The following is a 16,627-nucleotide window of genomic DNA, read 5'->3' as shown; positions in this document are numbered from 1 at the left end:
GTGTGCTTTCGATTCTGCAGCATAGATCGCTCTTCCCTACTTGTACAAAGATAAAAATTACTTTAAAAAAATTAAAGATATTCTACATCCTGTCCTGATCCGAAATCCTACTGTAAAATGTGATAGTCTTACAAATGATGGTAATCACGAGTAAAAATTATGTGACCTTCTATTAAACAAATTCCTCAGATCCTATATTAGTAATTTTTGTCGGAAAATGTCAGAAGAGGCAAGGTATGAGAAAACAGCACTTTACTCTAAACCCTTATCAAGAAAAGTGCACAGAATATAAGCTGCAGTTGGATAATCGACAAGGATGAAGTATCACATTGTTTATATTGAAAACAAATGCATCTCGACATGTCAACTCATAAGGTAATCAATTGAGTATATAACATTCCATACTACATTTGTTGCATGAACTGTTTAAATGTGATATTAAATGCATGTATAAAAGTCTGTCACTCATGTTTATGTTCCATATGAACCAATATAGTTGATGGTTGGTGACTGGTGAAAAGTTGAACTACGACATGGACAGCTCAATACATTGTGTGCGGGAAGACTGGGCAGGTCTGTTACAATATATGTAGGTCTAGCTTCTGCCTATTCAAAACTCCATAGAACTTTATTGCTACTCTCCGCGACAGCAAACACAACACTGTGACAATGCTCAAACAATATTCTCCCAACATAACCTTCAATAACCATTAATTCCACCAATATAATCTTCTCTATATGATTACGCCAAGACAGATTTCCGAGAGAGTTAAATAATATCTTTCCCTATTAACCATATGACTACGGCAAGGCAGATTTCCAAACAGTCTGAATAGTAAATATTATGTTAACTAGTATCTTTCACTATGAGCTACATGACTATGACAAGGCAGATTTCCAAGTGCTGTTGCAATCCAACCTAACTATCCAGGAAACCTCGCTTTCCCCTTCTCTTGCATACCCATCATTCCATGCTGCCCAGTAGGAAAAAGAGATGCGAAATCCCAGCAGTATAGATGGCGCCAATGTCGAATAAGTTGTTTGAGCAGTTGAGCTGGCATGCACGGCTCATGTTTTAACCAAAAACAGGGTATAATTTGTCAGTGCACCTGTCCAAAATGAGTGATTGACAGTGATAAACCTGTGAGATGAAACAAAGGTGAAGGGTCATGGCAAATATAAGAAATAACATGCTTCGGTACAAAAATACATTACCAAAATGTAACGAGCAGTGCAAAAAGGTGTCATACAAGCAGGAAAATAAATTATTCCTTGAATTTTACAGATTTGGAGCCAATGAGACCCAAAATCATTTCTGAACAGATTGATCGTTGTTTTCAATGTGAAATGGGAATTTAAGGAAACTACACTCACACATGCCATAAGCAAGCATCCGTTTAATTTTCAGTTCTAGATGATGATGTCAATATAGTGAAAGTGTGCAAAAAGAATTTCTTGAAGTTTTTGTCATTGCAAACAGAGTGAGGAGAGTCTCATTCATTATATAAAGCTTTGTAAAACCTATATTCAGAACATCAAGGAAACAAGGCCACAATGCAAAGTACACAAACAAAGATGCTAATTGTGTTCTTTCACATGTGACAACCATTCCACGAAAAGAGGCACACTACAGTCATGCAAGATTTGACAAGCAATACCTAGGCTAAGATCTGACAGAATGATGAATGACAAAGCCTTCAAAGAAAAATATCCAGAAATAAACAAGCCTCACACAGATTCTATTTACGTGTTTCTAAAGGCAAATTTCAAATCTGTCTTACCATCAATCAAGATGTGACACCTGCACCATATGTGGTCGTCTAACTGCGTCAATTAAAAATATCGAGACTATTCACGCTAAGACTAATTGCAGCTTCACAATTGCAAAGCCGAGAGTTCAAGATCAAAGACCACATCAACTTTCAACTTCCCACAAGTGACATCTGCACATTGAACATATACCTCTAGCACAGGGGCGTGCATTTAGGGCAAGCGGGGTAAGCGCCGCATACCCTAGTAGACACACTTCAAATTAATGTATCAATTTTATCTCATTCAACTTATACATGAACATTTTTAATAAAGTGTATTCTGCACTTCATATATAAATGTTCTGCATTAACTACATTTCTGCAGTAAGGCAGCTCTTCGTTCACAGCTTGCCTGAAGCCTCATTTTACAGTGCTGGCGCATGCGCGGACAGTAGACAAGGAGGGAAAATTTCCTAGTATATATATGCTCGTACACGCAAGAATAAGCGCTAGGATTATCGCTTGTCCTGGCTTGTTAAGTTCCTGCAGAAGAATACCAGTGTTGATTGTTGAATTTGGCAGTGTGTATGAAACATGCGATTTGTTTGTCAGTTGAGATAGTGTTAAGGATCTCTCAGTTATTTGAAGATTTTGTTTCTTTGTGAGTGACAATTGAGGGCTTTGCCGGAAGAAAGGCGGATAGACCTATACGCCCTTCTTCGGGAAAACGGTTTAAAATGTAGTAAATAATTCGCTTATTATAGTAGCGAAATTTTGTTTTGATTGTACTGTACATACCTGCAGGACAGGGCTGCGTGCGTGTATAACATTTTATTCAGGTGCGTTTTAAATTCTTAGATTGCATGTATCACAATTCGCCATATTGACGTATACGCCCTTTTTCCGGAAAACCCCTCAATTTATGTCGTAGTTTTCTGTGTATAAACTAAATACAGTATTGATTAAGAATGGGCAATTCGTTATGTCCTATCGAACAATTATTGAAACACATTTCGACTACATTCTTTACAAGAAAAATTAAACATGGTACAAAGTGATCGACCATGTCCTGAAAAGCCAACGCTTTTTGCAGCTCACAAAGACAAAGGAAAAGAATATACTCGACATTTTCAAGCGTCCCAATATCAGAAAACTCAGTAGGTTGCAGGAACTGCAAAATTAAATAAACTCTTTTGCTAGCCCTGTCTTATGTTTTCTAAAGAAGAAACAGTTTGGTCTAAAAATGGTTATGATAATCTGAACAATCTGCACAATGCCATTAATAAACATGAAAAGTCACAGGCTCATATTTTTAGTGTTTTACAATTTAAGTACCGGTAATTTGGATCATCTCGAATAGACATACAGTTAGATTCACAATTTCATGTCAGTGTCGAGCAACACAATGAAATGGTGCGAAAGAACAGGGAAATATTGGAGAGGTTAATTGATACAGTCTGTTTTCTAGCCATGCATTAATTGCCATTTCGTGGTCATTGTGAGTCAGAAGAGGCAGTTAACAAAGGAGTATATTTAGATGCGCTCAATTACCTTGCAAAATATGACGGAGCTTATTTCCGAAAACATTCTGAGAAAAAAGTCATATAAACGTTTGTTCTAATCGCAATATTTTCAGAGTTACATTCATTTGAAGTTGTTAGTAAAATACCTTTTTTCTTTAGTTTTACGGGTAAAAAATATTACAAATAGAGAATGAACTATTCAGAACTGCCATTTCTTTAATTGGCTATTTTTGTGAAGCTAAAAATAAGCTTCGTAAGGGACGGTAAATCCTCGTGAATCACCCTATATATATATATATATATATATATATGTATATGTTTTGAGAAAAGCTGAAAGTTTCATAAGTGATGATTAATATGTATAAAAAAAATGCCAATAAGTAAACTTCGGAGCTTACCCACACAAAAATTACACCGCACGCCCCTGCTCTAGCAAGTATTATCAATTCTAACATTGACACATAGCACTATGTAGGCTTACTATTTAGGACAGCTCTTCTGCTACAATTTTGGTATACACATGAGTGAGAGCAACAATGGTTCCATGATGCTACAGCACGAAAGTGTTACTGGATGAGGCGGAAACGAAACAGCTTGTTTGTTAAAAGTGATTAGGGTCAAATCACATGCAAACACAAAGTGATAATCTGGAGTGACAATTGTAGTGTCCAGAACAAGAATTGCATGCTCATCTTCCTGTGGTTTTATGTTATTGCTCAAGGGATCGTCGATGAGATGAATAAAAAATATCTTGTATCTGGACATTCGAACCTCAAAACAGTATGTGCAGACCAGAGAGCTGCATCACAGTGAGCACAGGATATCGTTATAAGTCCAGGAAGACACTGACAGAATGGATAATGATCATCTACGAATATTTCTGATAAATGACGAAGTAAAATAACTAACGAGCGCTCGTCTTCATTGCATGCTCCTCTGATAGCAGTAGGCAGTAGGTCAATGTAGGCTTGTCTAATGAGTACATTTCATCAAAACGAATGTTGAAGATGATTCAATACTATCAATGTCCACCTAAAGCAGAGGCTCGGACATTGTCTCTCCTGATGGTAAGAGATTACAAGACACAATGTCAAAATTAGATGCCGAAAATAAAATTAAATCAGGAGAGTTAGTAGTAGTGGAAAAAAAAGGGAAAGCAGTTACTAGCTTCGGAGAAGTAAGGAATAAAAATACCTTAAAACACAAGGGATTTGTTAAGTGCTTCTCATGTAAAATAGTTAAGGTTTTCAAAAAGGCAGCTGGGCCCCCTGTTCTTGCAAGACACATACAGTATATTCCCAAGCTAGTATGAGTAAAATTCATGTTACGGTATGCCCGAGATGAAACAAATTTTCAGAGATGCATACGTCAAAGTAAGTGCTGCGGATATAAGATCATTTAATATGTTCACAAACCCTACCAAAGATGACTATGATGGCTGGTGTGAAGATGGCTATGGAAAAGAATAAATTCAAATCTACATCCTGGAGACAGCTCTGATTTATTTGGCTGGTGGCAGCAGCAAGAACAGTTATTTCCTAAACTAAGATGAGTAGCCCAAATGATTTTGGGTATTCTCGCAACAAGTGCTCCAAGTGAGAGATGTGTCATTTCAGCAAGATTGTTTTTGCACAGTTCCATGGGGGGGAAAAAAAAAAAACCCAATTTCAGGAAATGGAAAGCAATCGAATAGGCAACTGCAAGAACTACATTTTCATGAGTAAAACAAACTGAGTTATTTAAAAAAAATTGAAATATGTATTAGAATACCTGTTTTGTCTGTCATTCGTTGTATTTTATTATGTAAGGTGACTAGGTATTATATAATGTATTTAAATAATTTTCACTTTAGACAACATCGACTATGGATTAGACGTTTTCCTCAAAAGAAACTACTCCGACTCTTTCATTCAATTATTTTGTCATTTTTGTCATTAATTTTGTCATTTTATTGTCATTTTGTCATTAACTTAGATTAAAGAAATTGTCCTCTTTTTGCTTCTACAACAATTAATATAGTTACAAAGAATATTTTCTAGCAATTAGTTTTCAATGACAAATAGAAATTTTTTGCAATCACGTATTAAAAGTAATGTCTTGGTTTTATATACATTTTATAATAATATAACCAAAAATTGCATTTGCTTTTTCAGTAATTATTATCATGATTTGTGTTTCAGTTTGTTTTTTAAATATTTTTCCAAGTTAAATATTAAATTTAGTAGGAATGAAATATATTTATACACAAAATCATCAATTTAAAGAGAGAAAAATGTGTAATTAATTAAAATTCCACTAAAAATATATAACTGTTGAGAATAATCGAATGATTTCTGTAATGGTTATTCCATTGTAGGATTAAATTATTCAAATGCATGAATGAATTGTTCAATAAAATGTTAGTATGTTGATTAATCATTCTATATGTATCGCCTGACTGTAACACTCTTTTTTTTTTCCTTATCATCATATAGGTCAGGTGTTTAATTTAATGAAGGTCAGAGTCAGATACTGGGGCGTCAGTACGCAACACCCACATACAACATTCGAAGCTTATCATTCTATTGTTGCGTCATATGATTCAAAACGCGAAGCTGTTATCATTATCATATGAAATGGAACATATTTTATTATGTAACTTCAAATGCCTGTTTTGGTGGTAAGCAAAGTGAAAGAATAATAAAATCAAATGATATTGTGAGCATTTCTATTATTTCGAATGGTTTTAATAATCAAATAATTCGGATGAATTCATTCGATTTTTGCTAACACTATACTACGTAGCGGGCGGCCGGGTAGCTCAGTTGGTAGAGCTGCTGCTACGGACTGGAGAGTCCGGGGTTCGATCCCAATTGGTGACGGGATTTTTCTCGTTGTCAAACTTCCAGAATGGCCCCGAGGTTCACTCAGCCTCCTATAAAATTGGGGCTCTACCTCCATGCCCCCAAGTGCCTTCATGGCGTGAGACGGGGATACCTTTTTTTTTTGTACTACGTAGCACTAACTTACTGCATCATGTCAAGTGGTTGAAACAAGTGCTCTTTTTGACTGGGGAGTGATTTGCCAGGTGGTGCAGAATGAGCGGAGGCCAAACCTGAGCTCAAGCGATTACACACGAAGAGGATTCAGTAAAAGTGATCTCAGATATCGTTAAGTATCGTTCTCTTGCAGGTCATTGGTGCAGACCACATAGTCATTACTATCATTACTAGATCCAAGTTTTTAAAAATTCTTTGATTATGGACACTGAAGAAAATTATTGTATTGTAGTTTATTGTATTCCTTTTTTACAATAGGAATGGCTACAATAGCCCCAAAGAGGCTTGACAGAAGGAAGGAGAAGAGATTCCAGTAGGTCTATTCTTGTCCACCACTGTGGACTAAGGCTTCGACCACAGTGCAAGCAGTAAGCAGTGCGGTGCATTGAATTGTGGCGTGGATGAATCACAAACGCATGTTAGCAAATGCAGGTGGCCGTAGTGTGAGCAGAGCGGCATTTTGGAGGGGAAGTTCCTTCAAGGACAACGCTACATGCCGCTGAGTTTGCACATCATCAGTTCCTGTCAATTGTAAAGCCATTTCATGATAATGCAGATCATTGTTTATCACAATCTTTTTCTCAAATTGAAGATTATGTGCTGGCTCTTTTCATATTTGTGTCAATATTTCTATTCATGATCGCCACTTAGTATGCAGTATTCCGGAAGCACATTCCACATATTATTTTTCGAACACTAGATAAACGTTAATTAAAATTTTCCCTTCTGGGTGTTAGTTCTCTCAATAGATATTGACTCAAAGTAAAGTTTCAGAGGGTAAGCTTCATCTCCAATAAGTACTAGTGCAGTAGTGGCTCTTAGTTAAAGGCTCTTAGGCAGAGTCACCCCTATAAAAATCTCCTACAAAAATTTTGACATGTGCTTCTGTTTAATAGTAGAATAAAGATTTTCAATAGAGGAGAAACATCGAAATTTTACTTGCCTCGTTCGTTAATAATAGTCATATTTGGAACTGTTGGTACCGACAGATGTTTTTGAGGTAGGGGTATTAGTAATAAAGATTCAACTAAAACTTTCCCTTCCGCACAATAGAAACAGGACGGGGTGGTTTCCTAGTGGAGTCTGGCTAATAAGAGTACAGCTAAGACGTAGAGATCTATGCCTTGAGTTGTTGCCAACATTTTCTAGCTCTGAGTTTTAAAAAACTCTCTTGGAGATGAGAACAGAAACAATGTCTATTCTTGAGGTTATGTGTCTGCTCTCTCATTTATTTTACGGTAGATCATAGGCCTAATTGGCATATTAGGATAACATTGCGATGATAAGATGAAGGAGTCATTTAGTTATTCTTTGACACAATTGGTATCCCATAAAGTGAAAATTTTTCAAACCTCCGTCAGCAACAGGAAAATATAAAGAAAATTCAAATGCGCAAATTAGTTTTGGCTTGTCCTTCATAATACGAGTATCGGTATTGTATGCGGTTGTGAACTTGTGATTGCGAGAACTGTTTGCGAGTGTTTATTTGAGAACAATGAATCGTGTGTGTAATATATAGGGAAAAAGTTTGAACCATGAAACTAGATTAAAAGTGAAGGAACTTGGCGTGTCTCGTCCTGATCTTAAAATTGTTCAAGAACAGAAACAGTGCAAATCATGAGGGGGTTATACTCGTGGTTTTAACAGATGTGTGGATGTGAAATGAAAAATGCATTCTTTTGTTTCATGTGCCTTGTCACAAATTCTAATGACAGCCATTGGACCGAGACTGGGATTACAGACTTAAAAAATTTTCATGTGGAAGTAAAGAAACATAATTCAAGTGAAAAACACCTAAATGGTTTTACTGAATTTTCGACACTAGGAAAGGTAGACATTAGGTGTCAGCTAGATAGTGCTTACCGCTTAAGTGTAAGAAAATACAATGGAAATGTATCTAAGAACCAGTACATACTAGGGAAACTGATAGATTGTATTAAGTTCTGTGGCAAGTTTGAGCTCGCCTTAAGGAGGCATGACGAAACTGAAAATTCCAACAATCCTGGAATTTTTCGTGGGCTGGTTAGTTTCATGTCAGAATTAGATAGCGTTCTGAAGCAGCAAATAGAAAGAACAGAAAACTGTGTTTTCTTGGGTCTCTCAAAAACTATTCAAAATTAATTATTGGATTCAATTTACGAGATTTGTCTTAATATGATTAGAACTGAATTATCACAGACTGATTATATAGCAATCGAAGTGACAGTGCAACTCTGTCACAGATGGTTTTCATAGTTCGATACAAATTATTGGGGAGTATAAATGAAAGATTCATTAGTTTCGTCCAGTCAAAAAATAATAGTGCAAAAGGTGTAAATGAAGCCATCTTCCGTGAGCTAGAAAAAATGAAAATAAATGTGACGCTTGAAAAGCTCATTGCTCAGAGTTATGATGGACGTCCAGTCATGAGCAGGAAAAATGGGGGGTCCAAGTGAAGGTCAGAGAAAGAAATGAAAGTGCCCATTTTATTCACTGCTATGCGCATCAGTTAAATTTAATTGTAACTGGGAATAAGCAAGTGCGAATTTTCTTTAGTAACCTGGAACGAATCTCTTCCTTTTTTTCTCAGTCTCCTAAACGGACCACTGTACTTGATGAGGTTGTAAAGAAACGCATTCCCAGCTGCCCTCAATCAATCAGGTAGAATTTCAAATCATGGTGCGTGACTACTGTACACAAATATAAAAGGGAAATTGTGGAGTACCTGAATAAAATCATTGATGACGAAAGCAATGATTATAAGACGATGAATAAGGCCATGGGAATAAGGAGTTTTCTAAAAGACGATGAACATAAACATAGCATTCAAAACAAATAATAAGTTAAACAATAATATCCTTAGCACAATAAATCCTATAGATAAATTAAATAGCAAAGGCATATATATGCTTAAATGTCACACATGCAGTAAGAAATACATAGGCCAAACTAAACGCAATATAAAAACAAGATATAAGGAACATGTCAACGATTTAAAAAATAATAGAGAAAAATCAAAATATGCAACACAATTAATACTGGACATGAATTAGGTCATCACCAGAACACATTAAGTATCCTAAAAACATACAATGACAATAAATTCATAAATGCAGCAGAAGAATTCTTCATTGCCTACTACCATAATAAAGATCAAAATATAATCAACGAAAATTTATTAAACTTTAAAAATCCACTGTATGCAATTTAAAACAGACCTATTCACATTGATCTTAATACGCCATTCAAATAGTTCCTTTCATATTCTTGCGCCGTTACATGCCTCAATACACACGATTATCTAGGCTTCAGTTCTCTTAAAACCTCCAACACATCAACACCAGTACACACAAATATAAGTATTCGAATGCCGTCAAAATTCATTAAAACAATTATATCCCATATCAAAATTGAAAGTAAATTAATAGTTAATATTCTTTCAGTTGTAGAACTGCTTCATTTATACTTCAATAAACCTGAGAACACGTAATAGGATGTCATCACATCAGAGTAGCCATTTCAAAGTCAATGACCTTTAAGTAAGTAATCTTATAATAATTATTACTGCTGCCGTAAAATCTTTTACATATATTTGGTATAGCTCATCTAATTATTACGAATTATAATATTGATCTTTCTATCAATGAATGATTAAAATCATACCCAACTCATGACTTATTTATTACGAAATTTATCGTACATTCCACTACATTCACAATTAACGAGCATTTATTCAATATCTCAACTAATTACACCCAACAGTAATTCTTTAACATAAACAACATTCTTAACGAGTAATCTTATAATAATAATAATTATCTGCGTCTCTATATAATAACTTGTCTATATTTTGCATTTATTATTATCTCTTAATCTCTATTTTCAGGTGAAACAATTACAAAACACACAACATCAACTACGAAAACTAATTTGAACTTACGACAATTCCCAGCCATGATTACTCTAAATATTTTACTATCTTCATTATAAAATTAAATTTTAACATTGACTAATTTAATCACTGTATATCAATTGTAAAGTAGTCATCAGCGTCAAACAACATTCATTCAAATGCCAACGGCCTATCTAAGCGAAATAATTACAAAACACAAGAACATTAACTACGCATACTATCTTGTAACTTACGACAACTTTCAGCCATGATTACTTTAAATATTTTATTATCATCATTTTAAAATTAATATCATTGACAAATTTTAAACATTGTATATTAATTGTAACATGAGCTATATGTATAAAATAAAATATTCGTCCAGTCTAAGTTCAAATTCAAAGATTATCTCAATATTCATCCTGTTTCATGTTATATCTACATAAAGCTCAAGAATTTCATGTACCACATATATTGATCTCTATTTTCCTTGTAATTTGCATAATATGTTATCATAGGTCCAGATAATATGTTTTGTTATATCTGAAGATGCCCTAAGCGGCGAAAACGTTCATATATTGTTATTAAATAGCAAATAAACATTTGCAAGTTTATATGCCTTAAGATTGAAATTCATTAAATACTTATTAACAAATTGGTTGGTCTCCAACAAATTCAGAAATGTGAAAGTTGTGAAAATGCCTCCATCATTCTGTTTTCCTCTTCCCACAAAATCAATGGTTGAAATTTTTTGTCTGCGCCAGCAATACTCTGTAGTAATACTATGTAAGTTAAAATAGCTGGAACCGAATTTATCAGGATCTGACCATACTTTTCTTCGATTGTTACGAAGCAATTAGGGAACCACAACGTTCATAATAATCACTGACCACTTTGTTAAATTTTTGTTTTTTTGGTTATGGTATAAATTCTTTAATCGGTTCATTCTAGACCTTACATGTTTCTCTTGCCATTACAATTGCTGTAGATTTTCCTACCCTGAAGGAAAATGGCAGTGATCGCAATAATGTCCCTGTGATTATAAACCTACAAGAAAGAGTATTGTTAGAAATTCTTCTTCATTTTAAAGTAGTACACTTAATATTACAATATATTAATATTTTAATCATTAATTCATTAAATATCCATTACTGCATTCTATTTCAGAAAACATGGCAAAAATAAGTGGTAGAGCTTAAAAGGTAATTTTTTTAGAAGGAACTCCAGAAGCTTTCAAAGATAAGCGGTTCTGAAGGTCTTGAACCGCTACATCGTTATGGGAGTTTTTCGACCTGACGATGTTCATGAAGGTCGTCGTCCTTTCTGGTACAACTGTAGGAAATCTTTCCTTCCAGGAGATTCCATCGACTCCAAACCAGCCCTGATTTTGGGGAAAGTACAGACAATTGTCAGCGATGATAACGTATCACTTCAGACGAATATGTCTTCGAATGCCTCAACACCAAAGCTAAGGGCTCGAAACCGGAAATCAGACTAATTGATGAAGAGAAGATGCTGAAGCTTGAGTAGTTCGATATCCTGTTAATAAAGTAATGGCAAGAGAGCATTTCAGTGGTCCGGAGCACAATTTTTAATGTATCTTCTGCTGCATATGAAAAGTAATTATAAGTGCAATGCAAAAATTAAAATTGCACAGCACAGTATTGTAAGAAGTTTTAAATGCAATAAACCAATATAATAGAAATGAAAAATATGAAAATTGTTCATTTCTAATATTAAATTTTCGTAAGTATAAACCTGTGTTTTTAATGAATGCGACTTAATTCCATCAACACAAAAATTTAAGGTTTCGTAAGACTATTCTTATTTAATTTAATTTATATGCAGTATAACATACCTGCATCATTGCTCAAAGAATGCATGATCTTGCGTCTTTAACTTTAAAATAATTTTATCTTAATGTAATGATTAGCCATTGTACAATAGTGATAGATTTCCGGAATTTGATGGCTTGCTTCTGTAGCCGCTCCTTATTTTTATTTAGAAAATAGTAGAAAGTTGGAATAGGCATGCGAGTATACTCCAAATATCTATCTGGAAATGTCCTTAATTCTCCATACAAACGATGAAATTCTCAAAGTTTCACATCGCTTATTAAATGGATGAATATAAAATTCTCTTCCTTTTCTATTTTAAGCCGTTCTTTTTACATAAGAATTGCCTAAAAGCAAACACTGCATTGATGTCATTTCCACGCCACGCCGCACTGCTCACCGACTCTGAGCTATAGGGCCACACCAATGCTCTTTCTTCCCCACTCCTCAATTTTTCGAAAGTGGTAACGCGCCGCTCGACACTTCCATTGTGGCCGCAGCCTAACAGTTACGACATATAACCGTGAAACGAGCGGGCCCAGGTTCAAATCCTGGTTGGAACAGGTTAGCTGATTGAGGTTTTTTCCAGGGCTTTCCATCAACCAATTGAAGCAGATTTGCTGGGTAACTTTCAGTGATAGACCTCGAACTCATTTTGCCATCATTAATTCACATATCATCATCATCATCATACATACTATACCCCGGGCTAAGTTCATGGTGCGGTGTGCTGTACTTGTACAAGAACGCATCTGTTCAGCTACCCAATCATTCACAGAATAGGAGTGGTAAACACAATAAGCCTCAGGCTGCAGTATAAGTCTTCGGATCCCTCCTCTGTACAAGAGAGAAAAAAAAAAAGCCTATTCTTCCTCAAAACTTAAGAAGGAATATCTCCAAAATCCTCCACATTCTATACTGACAGGGGACACCTTTGATCTCAAACGATCAAAACCACACGAAAACATGCTTAGAATAACAATTGATCATAAACAAAACAATGGTGGGTGTCATTTCCATGGAAAATGTTGCATTCTACCTCAAGTGACATTTTAATAGAGAGAAACAAAGTAACAAGATATCAATATCATAGGAGGGAAATTATACGTAATTTGATGACGTCAGTGTATCATATTTTCAATCAAGAGTGCCAAAAACTCTCTGCTTAAAGTACTTATAATAGCGCAAAACACACATATACAGCAGTACCACACACCTGATAGTGCTTATATTAGTCCTCAAAGTGCAGATGCGGGATTTCGTTGAAGTGGTTAAAACGAAGTGGAAGAGAACAATGTGCACACCTCACAAAGGCCACGTTATCACATCAAAATCACTTTAGCATTCACACAGACCAATATCAAAAGCCACACTAATTACATTTTCAAATGATGATGTTGGTATGTCAATGTCATAACCAGGCTTTCACCAAGCATATTGCAACATAGGCTTATACGTAGGTGCAGCAAATTGATTGTAAATCACAGAGTGAAGTTTCATGATGAAATAACGATCATGTATCCTCACTTGTGGTTTGGCACATTGTAGTGTTACAAAATCAGTAATCCTTCTGATATAGAGCTTATATTGCCGAAAGAAGTAAACATCAAGGGGTTGGCAATATTTTGTTGTTTTCCGTGGCAATATCTTCAGCACAACATCTTTGTTTGGAAAACTTGCATCTAGAAGGGTACGATCTGTATGACCTGACCAGGAATCACACAACAATAGGCTCTTTTCACTTGCTACATGTTCGCCAAGAACTGAAGTTAGAAAACGTTTCATGTGTTCTTTAGTCATTTTTCGACTTTTGCTTGCCTCCACATACATGTTTCGTGGACAGGTTATTTCAAGTTTTTTTTTTAATATTTGGGCCGAAAGTGCCTTGTGTCTCTTGAAAACTGATGTACAACTTGTTTGCTAGCCTGCCTATCATTGATAAAGCCACATCAATTGTGTAGCTGTGGGTAAAGCTATGTACAGACTGCAACACACTAGCTGTAGTTTTCTCTCCTCTGTGGGACAGTGTTGATGGTGAAGACATTTCATACTGGAATTGACTCTGGTCACTGTTCCAAACATTACCTTTCTCCACACCCTCCTCTCTTATAAACATGTTCACTTCCTCCACAAACTGTTGTGTCTTCTGACGTATACTTATTATCGTCTTCTATATCCTTATGTGTGACAAATGTAGTAATATGCCTGGATGAAATGCCATATTCAAGCTTGATACGGTCGATAACGGAAATGGAAGCTTTGAAATTGTCCAAGCCAACCATTTTAGCCGTTTCCAGTGCCCACATCTGCAGATGCCAATAGTGAACTGTAGATCCATACCTCCTTGCACTATCAAATTGCGATATTACATGCTCTTTTATAGTTTGTAATTGCGACAGTCTGTTTCCTTTGAAACGAGCTCCTGCTCGTAGTTTGTTAGGCACATAATTTAGAATTAATGAGCAATTTGATTTACTTTTAATGCACTTATAGCGCTTCATTAGTTTGCTATAGAAATTGAAGCCACTATTCTAATAGTCTTCATAAATGTTCTCTAGTACGCTGTCATCAACATCTTCTAAAACAATGGACCTCGACTTTTTGGGTGAAGAGAGTTCATACTCACTTTGACTTGACTGTTCCTGTTGCTCTGGAGATGAACGTCATATACTGCTTGAACAGCCACCTTCAGGTTCAGGTTCCTCCTCTCCTTCAAAATTAATATATCTATCCAGCATAATGTCATGTATTTCTGTGTCATCCCCATTATATTTCTGAATTATTATGTTATATAATATATCCGCGAACTCCATATCCTCAGCCCCGATGTCATCTCTATATTCAGCACGTCGCAACTTTGTCCCTAATATTTGGACCACATTCGTAGGCTTAATTCTCTTCATGATATCACTGCACTGTACACAGTTTGCACAGTAACCCGCTTGCGAATACTCCAAGAGACAAATACGTACTGCAGTGCTTGCGAATACTCCAAGAGACAAATACGTACTGCAGCGATACCATTCACGCAACTGGAGCACTGGTTAGTGCAGCTACAATATGCCACCGTCTAATGGTGCTAACAGACAAGTGCGGAGTTTTGCATGGAAATGACACACATCACTATTTTGTTTATTATCGATTGTTATTCTAAGCATGTTTTCGTGCAGTTCCGATCGTTCGAGGTCAAAGGTGTCCCTTGTGAGAGAGAAAACAGAAAAAGTATTATTCAAGTGGATACTTAAATGCATACAAATGGGGTTCTCTGTGAATAAAGAAAGTCTCATGTCTTTTGTTTAGAAGCTATTAAATGAAGCTGGCTTAGAGCACTCTAAGCCTACTTTTGTGGACAATCATCCAGGGAAAACATGGCATTATGGATTTTTGAAATGGTACCACAACCAAACACAAAAACATGCTGGATATATTAACACAGCAAGATACTCAGACTCTGTGATTTAAGAGAAGACATGAAAATGGTTCAATGAAGTTCTGATGTCACTGAAAGATGATGTAGATGTTCTTATGGATCCCAAAAGAACATTTAATATGGACGAAATTTATTTGTTTTTGTTTTTTTTTTTTTTTGCCTCCAAAAGATGGACAGATAATTTGTCCTAGAGGATGCCAATTGTGTGCACTTGCTATGCTATCAATAGAAAAGCGACTGGTGACCAGCACAAAGGATTTCATGGTGTTAAACACGATTGAGGTCTCAGGTTTAATTTGATGGATGAAGATTTTCTATTTTGGCTAGAACTTTTTTTTACAGGGTAATGTCTCACGTCAAAATTCTGTATAGGCAGATCCAGTCAAAGCAGATTGATACCATTAAGGTAAAAAAAAAAAAAAAAAAAAGCAATTGATGCATTTACTGTGGCTGTACAGAACATCCATCAGAACATAGAATCAATACTTTCAAAACTGGATTGTGATTGCTCAGGAAAATAGAAGAGGTGACGATTTGAAAACCATAGAGTTCCAGTTGCCAAGGAAGTGTGTGATTGCATTATAGCAGAAGCACGAAACCATTTTTAATGTTCTAGCCACCTCGATGTTGCCAAATTGCTAGATTATGACAATTTTCCAGGATATTCACAAGTTTTTCCAGAAAATTTGTTGCAGTTGAATGTTGAGCAGTAGCCTATGTTGAACAAGGACAAATTTCGGGCAGAGCTCTAAGTTCTCTACAAACGACAGCCTCTGCTTCAGTTATTTATAAACAATTTCGAATATGCTTTTGCTAAAGTTACTACACTGCTCACTCACCACACCAATGACATCATCAGAATCAGAACATTGTTTTTCTTCACTAAAGTGCATTAAAACATTTCTTCGAAATTCAATGAAACAAGAACATTTGTACCGAGCATGTTAGCTCAGATGCTTACATTTGAGATACGTATTTGGGAGGTCCCAAGTTCAAATCCTGGAGCCCGCCAACCAGATTGAGGTTTTTTTCGTGGTTCCCTCAATCAATTATACTATATTTCCAGTAATAAAGGCAAATGCCATGTTGGTACCCAATAGTAACCCTCTGAAAATAGTATATTTGTTGGTGAGAGAGCACTTCAGTTGTCTGTTTGGGGTTTAAGTGTCCAGACAAGCG

The 16,627-nt window shown here is 35.7% G+C and overlaps 1 protein-coding gene across 1 annotated transcript in view; it reads right to left on the bottom strand.

Moving 5' to 3' along the window:
* Positions 1-16,627, bottom strand: part of LOC138698629 (lipid storage droplets surface-binding protein 2-like) — a 466,618-nt gene that overhangs the window by 370,331 nt on the left and 79,660 nt on the right. The gene's annotated exons all lie outside the window — the stretch shown is intronic.

This window comes from Periplaneta americana, chromosome 1 (genome assembly GCF_040183065.1).
Source record: "Periplaneta americana isolate PAMFEO1 chromosome 1, P.americana_PAMFEO1_priV1, whole genome shotgun sequence".
In the NCBI taxonomy this organism is placed as follows: domain Eukaryota; kingdom Metazoa; phylum Arthropoda; class Insecta; order Blattodea; family Blattidae; genus Periplaneta; species Periplaneta americana.
Note: the sequence above shows the minus strand (reverse complement) of the source record. Positions and strands in the feature narration are given on the sequence as shown.